Raw genomic sequence first — 8,985 nt, 5'->3', positions numbered from 1 at the left:
ACAATTAACAATCAGTTTCGCGTCGGATTCGATAATCTAGACTCACTGGAGAACGACCATAAGGTGCCCGAAGCAGCAATATCCCCATTTAGACAATGTATTGAATCTCGACGCAATTTGAGTGTTCCATCGTCATTAGGTGGCCCTGAACGTTATAATTAATTATCAGTTTTGCGTCGGATTCTAAAATCTAGAGTCACAGGAGAACGACCATAAGGGGCCCGAGGCAGCAATAGACCCCTCCAGACAAGTCGGCTGTATGACGATGTATTGAATCTCGACGCTATTTGAGTGTTCCATCGTAATTAGGAAGCCCTGAACGTTACAACTAACATTCAGTTTCGCGTCGGATTCGAAAATCTAGACACACTGGAGAACGACCATAAGGTGCCCGAGGCAGCAATATCTCAATGGAGACAAGTCGGCTGGAGAACGATGTATTGAATCTCGACGCAATTTGAGTGTTCCATCGTCATCAGGAGGACCTGAATGTTACAATTAACTATCATTTTGGCATCGGGTTCGAAAATCTAGACTCACAGGAGAACGACCATAAGGTTCCCGGGGCAGCAATAGACCCTTGGAGACAAGTCGGCTGAAGGAGGATGTATTGAATCTCGACGCAATTTGAGTGTTCCATCGTCATTAGGAGGCCCTGACCTTTACAATTAACTATCAGTTTCGCGTCGGAATCGAAAATCTAGTCTCACAGGAGACGGACCACATGGAGCCCGAGGCAGCAATATCCCCTAGTAGACAAGTCAGCTGGAGGACGATGTAGTGACTCTCGACGCAATTTGAGTGTTCCATCGTCATTAGGAAGCCCTGAATGTTACAATTATCTATCAGTTTTTCGTCGGATTCGAAAATCTAGGCTCACTGGAGACGGACCATAAGGTGCCACAGGCAGCAATGGACCCTTGGAGACAAGTCGGCCGAAGGACGATGTATTGAGTCTCGACGCAATTTCAGTCTTCCATCGTCATTAGGGGGCCCTGAACGTTACAATTAACTATCAGTTTCGCGTCGGATTCAAAAATCAAGACTCACAGAAGAGGGTCCGTATGGTGCCCGAGGCAGCAATATCCCCTTGGAGACAAGTCGGCTGGAGGCCGATGTATTGAATCTCGACGCAATTTGAGTGTTCCATCGTCATTGGGAGGCCCTGAACGTAACAAATAACAATCAGTTTTGGGTCGGATTCGAAAATCTGGACTCACAGGAGAACGACCATAAGGTTCCCGAGGCAGCAATAGACCCTTGGAGACAAGTCGGCTGGAGAACGATGTATTGGTTCGCGACGCAATTTGAGTGTTCCATCATCATTAGAAGGCCCTGAACGTTACAATTAACTATCAGTTTCGCGTCAGATTCAAAAATCTAGACTCACAGGAGACGGACCATATGGTGCGCGAGGCAGCTTTTTGGAGCCAAGTCGGTTGGAGGACCATGTATTGAATCGCGACGCAATTTGAATGTTCCATCGTCATTTGGAGGCCCTGAACGTTACAATTAACAATCAGTTTTGAGTCGGATTCCAAAATCAGGACTCACTGGAGAACGTCCATAAGGTGCCCGAGGCAGTAATAGACCCTTGGAGACAAGTCAGCTGACGGACGATGTATTGAATCTCGACGCAATTTGAGTGTTACATCGTCATTAGGAGGCCCTGAACGTCACAATTAACTATCAGGTTCGCTTTGGATTCAAAAATCTAGACTCACAGGGACGGACCATATGGAGCCCGAGGCAGCAAAATCCCCTTGAGACAAGTCGGCTGGAGGACTATGTATTGAATCTCGACGCAATTTGAGTGCTCCATCATAATTAGGAGGCGCTGATCGTTACTTCGCACTATTATTTTTGCGTCGGTTTCGAAAATCTAGACTCACAGGGAAGGATCATTTGGTGCCCGAGACAGCAATATCCCCTTGGAGACAAGTCGGCTGGAGGCCGAAGTATTGAATCTCGACGCAATTTGAGTGTTCCATCGTCATTAGGTGGCCCTGAACGTTACAATTAATTATAAGTTTTGCGTCGGATTCTAAAATCTAGACTCACAGGAGAACGACCACAAGGTGCCCGAGGCAGCAATAGACCCTTGGTGACAAGTCGGATGGAGAACGATGTATTGGTTCGCGACGCAATTTGAGTGTTCTATCGTCATTAGGAGGCCCTGAATGTTACAATTAACTATCAGTTTCGCGTCGGATTCGAAAATCTAGACTCACTGGAGAACGACCATAAGGTGCCCGAGGCAGCATTATCCCCATGGATACAAGCCGGCTGGAGAACGATGTATTGTATCCTGACGCAATTTGAGTGTTGCATCGTCTTCAGGAGGACCGGAATGTTACAATCAACTATCAGTTTGGCGTCGGGTTCGAAAATGTAGACTCGAGGGGGACCAAGATCATAAGGTGCCCGAGTCAGCAATAGACCCTTGGAGACAAGTCGGCTGGAGGCCGATGTATTGAATCTCGACGAAATTTAAGTGTTCCATCGTCATTAGTTGGCCCTGAACGTTACAATTAATTATCAGTTTTGCGCCGGATTCTAAAATCTAGACTCACAGGAGAACGATCATAAGGTGCCCGAGGCAGCAATAGACTCCTGCAGACAAGTCGGCTGATTGACGATGTATTGCGTCTCGACGCAATCTCAGTGTTCCATCGTCATTAGGAGGCCCTGAACGTTGCAATTAACTATCAGTTTTGCGTCGGATTCAAAAATCTAGACTCACAGAAGACGAACCATATGGTGCCCGAGGCAGCAATATCCCGTAGGAGACAAGACGGCTGGAGACCGATGTATTGAATCTCGACGCAATTTGATTTTTCTATCGTCATTAGGACGCGCTGAACGTTACAATTCACTATCATTTAGGCGTAGGATTCGAAAATCTAGACTCACAGGAGAAGGATCATTTGTGCCCGAGACAGCAATATCCCATTGGACACAAGTCGGCTGGAAGACGATGTATTGTATCTCGACGCAATTATAGTGTTCCATCGTCATTAGGAGGCCCCGAACGTTACAATTCACAATCAGTTTTGCTTCGGATTCCAAAATCTAGACTCACAGGAGAACGATCATAAGGTGCCCGAGGCAGCAGTAGACCATTGGAGACAAGTCGGCTCGAGGCCGATGTTTTGAATCTCGACGCAATTTGAGTGTTCCATCGTCATAAGGTGGCCCTGAACGTTACAATTAACAAACATTTTTGCGTGGGATTCGAAAATCTAGACTTACAGGAGACGGACCACATGGAGCCCGAGGCAGCAATATCGCCTTGTAGACAAGTCGGCTGGAGGACGATGTATTGACTCTCCACGCTATTTGAGTGCTCCATCGTCATTAGGAAGCCCTGAATGTTACAATTATCTATCATTTTTTCGTCGGATTTGAAAATCTAGGCTCACTGGAGACGGACCATAAGGTGCCAGAGGCAGCAATAGACACTTGGAGACAAGCCGGCTGAAGGACGATGTATTGAGTCTCGACGCAATTTCAGTTCTCCATCGTCATTAGGGGGCCCTGAACGTTACAATTAACAATCAATTTTGCTTCGGATTCCAAAATCTAGACTCACACTAGAACGACCATAAGGTGCCCGAGGCAGCAATAGACCGTTTGAGACAAGTCGGCTGGAGGCCGATGTTTTGAATCTCGACGCAACTTGTGTGTTCCATCGTCATTAGGTGGCCCTGGACGTTACAATTAACAATCATTTTTGCGTAGGATTCGAAAATCTAGACTAACAGGAGACGGACCACATGGAGCCCGATGCAGCAATATCCCCTTGTAGACAAGTCGGCTGGACGACGATGTATTGACTCTCGACGCAATTTGAGTGTTCCATCGGCATTAGGAGGCGCTGAACGTTACAATTAACTATCATTTTAGGGACGGTTTCGAAAATCTACGCTGAGGAGAAGGATCATATGGTGCCCGAGACAGCAATATCCCCTTGGATACAAGTCGGCTTGAGGACGATGTATTGAATCTCGACGCAATTAGAGTGTTCCATCGTCATTAGGAGGCCCTAAACGTTACAATTAACAATCAGTTTAGCGTCGGATTCCAAAATCTAGACTCACAGGAGAACGACCATAATGGGCCCGAGGCAGCAATAGACCCCTGCAGACAAGTCGGCTGAATGACGATGAATTGAATCTCGACGCAATTTGAGTGTTCCATAGTAATCAGGTAGCCCTGAACGTTACAATTAACAATCAGTTTCGCGTCGGATACGATAATCTAGACTCACTGGAGAACGACCATAAGGTGCCCGAGGCAGCAATATCCCCATGGAGACAATTCGGCTGGAGGCCGATGTATTGAATCTCGACGCAATTTGAGTGTTCCATCGTCATTAGGTGGCCCTGAACGCTACAATTAATTATCAGTTTTGCGTCGGATTCTAAAATCTAGACTCACAGGAGAACGACCATGTGCCCGAGGCAGCAATAGACCCCTACAGACAAGTCGGCTGAATGACGATGTATTGAGTCTCGACGCAATTTGAGTGTTCCATCATAATTAGGTAGCCTTGAACGTTACAATTAACAATCAGTTTCGCGTCGGATTCGAAAATCTAGACTCACAGGAGAACGACCATAAGGTGCCCGGGGCAGCAATAGACCCTTGGAGACAAGTCGGCTGAAGGACGATGAATTGAATCTCGACGCAGTTTGTGTGTTCCATCATCGTTAGGAGGCGCTGATCGTTACATCTCACTATAATTTTTGTGTCGGAATCGATAATCTAGTCTCACAGGAGACGGACCATATGGTGCCCGAGGCAGCAATATCCCCTTGGAGGCACGTCGGCTGGCGGACGATGTACTGAACCTCGACGCAATTTGAGTGTTTCATCGTGATTAGGAGGCCCTGAACGTTACTATTAACTATCAGTTTTGCGTCGGATTCGAAAATCTAGACTCACAGGAGAACGACCATAAGGTGCCCGGGGCGGCAATAGACCCTTGGAGACAAGTCGGCTGAATGACGATAAATTGAATGTCGACGCAATTTGAGTGTTCCATCGTCATTAGGAAGCCCTGATCGTTAGAATTAACAATCAGTTTCGCGTCGGATTCGAAAATCTAAACTCACAGCAGAACGACTTTAAGTGCCCGAGGCAGCAATATCCCCATCGAGACAAGTCGGCTAGAGGCCGATGTATTGAATCTCGACGCAATTTGAGTGTTCCATCGTCATTACGTGGCCCTGAACGTCACAATTAATTATCAGTTTTGCGTCGGATTCTAAAATCTAGACTCACAGGAGAACGACCAGAAGGTGCCCGAGGCAGCAATAGACCCCTGCAGACAAGTCGGCTGAATGACGATGTATTGAATCTCGACGTAATTTGAATGTTCCATTGTAATTAGGAAGCCCTGAACGTTACAATTAACAATCAGTTTCGCTTCGGATTCGAAAATCTAGACTCACTGGAGAACGATCACAAGGTGCCCGAGGCAGCAATATCCCCATGGAGACAAGTCGGATGGAGAACGATGTATTGGATCGCGACGCAATTTGAGTGTTCCATCGTCATTAGGTGGCCCTGAATGTTGCAATTATCTATCAGTTTTTCGTCGGATTTGAAAATCTAGGCTCACTGGAGACGGACCATAAGGTGCTTGAGGCAGCAATCTCCTCTTGGAGACAAGTCGGCTGGAGGGCGATGTTTTGAATCTCGACGCAATTTGAGTGTTCCATCGTCATTAGGAAGCCCTGAACGTTACAATTAACAATCAGTTTTGCGTCGGGTTCCAAAATCTAGACTCACAGGAGAACGACCATAAGGTGCCCGAGGCAGCAATAGACACTTGGAGACTAGTCGGTTGAAAGACGATGTATGAAATCTCGACCCAATTTGAGTGTTCCATCGTCATTAGGAGGCCCTAAACGTAACAATTAACTATCAGTTTCGCTTCGGATTCAAAAATCTAGACTCACAGGAGACGGACCATATGGAGCCCGAGGCAACAATATCCCCTTGGAGACAAGTCGGCTGGAGGACGATGTATTGAGTCTCGACGCAATTTGAGTGTTCCATCATCATTAGGAGGCGATGATTGTTACATCTCACTATTATTTTTGCGTCGGATTCGAAAATCTAGACTCACAGCGACGGATCATTTGGTGCCCGAGACAGCAATATCCCCTTGGAGACATGTCAGCTGGAGGCCGATGTATTGAATCTCGACGCAATTTGAGTGTTCCTTCGTCATTAGATGGCCCTGAACGGTACAATTAATTATCCGTTTAGCGTCGGACTCTAAAATGTAGACTCACAGGAGAACAACCATAAGGTTCCCGAGGCAGCAATAGACCCCTGCAGACAAGTCGGCTGAATGACGATGTATTGAATCTCGACGCAATTTGAGTGTTGCATCGTAATCAGGAAGCCGTTAACGTTACAATTAACAATCAGTTTCGCGTCGGATTCGATAATCTAGACTCACTGGAGAACGACCATAAGGTGCCCGAGGCAGCAATATCCCCATTTAGACAATGTATTGAATCTCGACGCAATTTGAGTGTTCCATCGTCATTAGGTGGCCCTGAACGTTATAATTAGTTATCAGTTTTGCGTCGGATTCTAAAATCTAGAGTCACAGGAGAACGACCATAAGGGGCCCGAGGCAGCAATAGACCCCTCCAGACAAGTCGGCTGTATGACGATGTATTGAATCTCGACGCTATTTGAGTGTTCCATCGTAATTAGGAAGCCCTAAACGTTACAACTAACATTCAGTTTCGCGTCGGATTCGAAAATCTAGACACACTGGAGAACGACCATAAGGTGCCCGAGGCAGCAATATCTCAATGGAGACAAGTCGGCTGGAGAACGATGTATTGAATCTCGACGCAATTTGAGTGTTCCATCGTCATCAGGAGGACCTGAATGTTACAATTAACTATCATTTTGGCATCGGGTTCGAAAATCTAGACTCACAGGAGAACGACCATAAGGTTCCCGGGGCATCAATAGACCCTTGGAGACAAGTCGGCTGAAGGAGGATGTATTGAATCTCGACGCAATTTGAGTGTTCCATCGTCATTAGGAGGCCCTGACCTTTACAATTAACTATCAGTTTCGCGTCGGAATCGAAAATCTAGTCTCACAGGAGACGGACCACATGGAGCCCGAGGCAGCAATATCCCCTAGTAGACAAGTCAGCTGGAGGACGATGTAGTGACTCTCGACGCAATTTGAGTGTTCCATCGTCATTAGGAAGCCCTGAATGTTACAATTATCTATCAGTTTTTCGTCGGATTCGAAAATCTAGGCTCACTGGAGACGGACCATAAGGTGCCACAGGCAGCAATGGACCCTTGGAGACAAGTCGGCCGAAGGACGATGTATTGAGTCTCGACGCAATTTCAGTGTTCCATCGTCATTAGGGGGCCCTGAACGTTACAATTAACTATCAGTTTCGCGTCGGATTCAAAAATCAAGACTCACAGAAGAGGGTCCGTATGGTGCCCGAGGCAGCAATATCCCCTTGGAGACAAGTCGGCTGGAGGCCGATGTATTGAATCTCGACGCAATTTGAGTGTTCCATCGTCATTGGGAGGCCCTGAACGTTACAAATAACAATCAGTTTTGGGTCGGATTCGAAAATCTGGACTCACAGGAGAACGACCATAAGGTTCCCGAGGCAGCAATAGACCCTTGGAGACAAGTCGGCTGGAGAACGATGTATTGGTTCGCGACGCAATTTGAGTGTTCCATCATCATTAGGAGGCCCTGAACGTTACAATTAACTATCAGTTTCGCGTCAGATTCAAAAATCTAGACTCACAGGAGACGGACTATATGGTGCGCGAGGCAGCTTTTTGGAGCCAAGTCGGTTGGAGGACCATGTATTGAATCGCGACGCAATTTGAATGTTCCATCGTCATTTGGAGGCCCTGAACGTTACAATTAACAATCAGTTTTGAGTCGGATTCCAAAATCAGGACTCACAGGAGAACGTCCATAAGGTGCCCGAGGCAGTAATAGACCCTTGGAGACAAGTCAGCTGACGGACGATGTATTGAATCTCGACGCAATTTGAGTGTTACATCGTCATTAGGAGGCCCTGAACGTCACAATTAACTATCAGGTTCGCTTTGGATTCAAAAATCTAGACTCACAGGGACGGACCATATGGAGCCCGAGGCAGCAAAATCCCCTTGAGACAAGTCGGCTGGAGGACTATGTATTGAATCTCGACGCTATTTGAGTGCTCCATCATAATTAGGAGGCGCTGATCGTTACTTCGCACTATTATTTTTGCGTCGGTTTCGAAAATCTAGACTCACAGGGAAGGATCATTTGGTGCCCGAGACAGCAATATCCCCTTGGAGACAAGTCGGCTGGAGGCCGAAGTATTGAATCTCGACGCAATTTGAGTGTTCCATCGTCATTAGGTGGCCCTGAACGTTACAATTAATTATAGGTTTTGCGTCGGATTCTAAAATCTAGACTCACAGGAGAACGACCACAAGGTGCCCGAGGCAGCAATAGACCCTTGGTGACAAGTCGGATGGAGAACGATGTATTGGTTCGCGACGCAATTTGAGTGTTCTATCGTCATTAGGAGGCCCTGAATGTTACAATTAACTATCAGTTTCGCGTCGGATTCGAAAATCTAGACTCACTGGAGAACGACCATAAGGTGCCCGAGGCAGCATTATCCCCATGGATACAAGCCGGCTGGAGAACGATGTATTGAATCCTGACGCAATTTGAGTGTTGCATCGTCTTCAGGAGGACCGGAATGTTACAATTAACTATCAGTTTGGCGTCGGGTTCGAAAATGTAGACTCGAGGGGGACCAAGATCATAAGGTGCCCGAGTCAGCAATAGACCCTTGGAGACAAGTCGGCTGGAGGCCGATGTATTGAATCTCGACGAAATTTAAGTGTTCCATCGTCTTTAGGTGGCCCTGAACGTTACAATTAATTATCAGTTTTGCGCCGGATT

Source organism: Schistocerca americana, unplaced genomic scaffold, assembly GCF_021461395.2.
Source record: "Schistocerca americana isolate TAMUIC-IGC-003095 unplaced genomic scaffold, iqSchAmer2.1 HiC_scaffold_17, whole genome shotgun sequence".
NCBI classification, from domain to species: Eukaryota; Metazoa; Arthropoda; class Insecta; order Orthoptera; family Acrididae; genus Schistocerca; species Schistocerca americana.
This window is presented reverse-complemented; position numbering follows the sequence as displayed.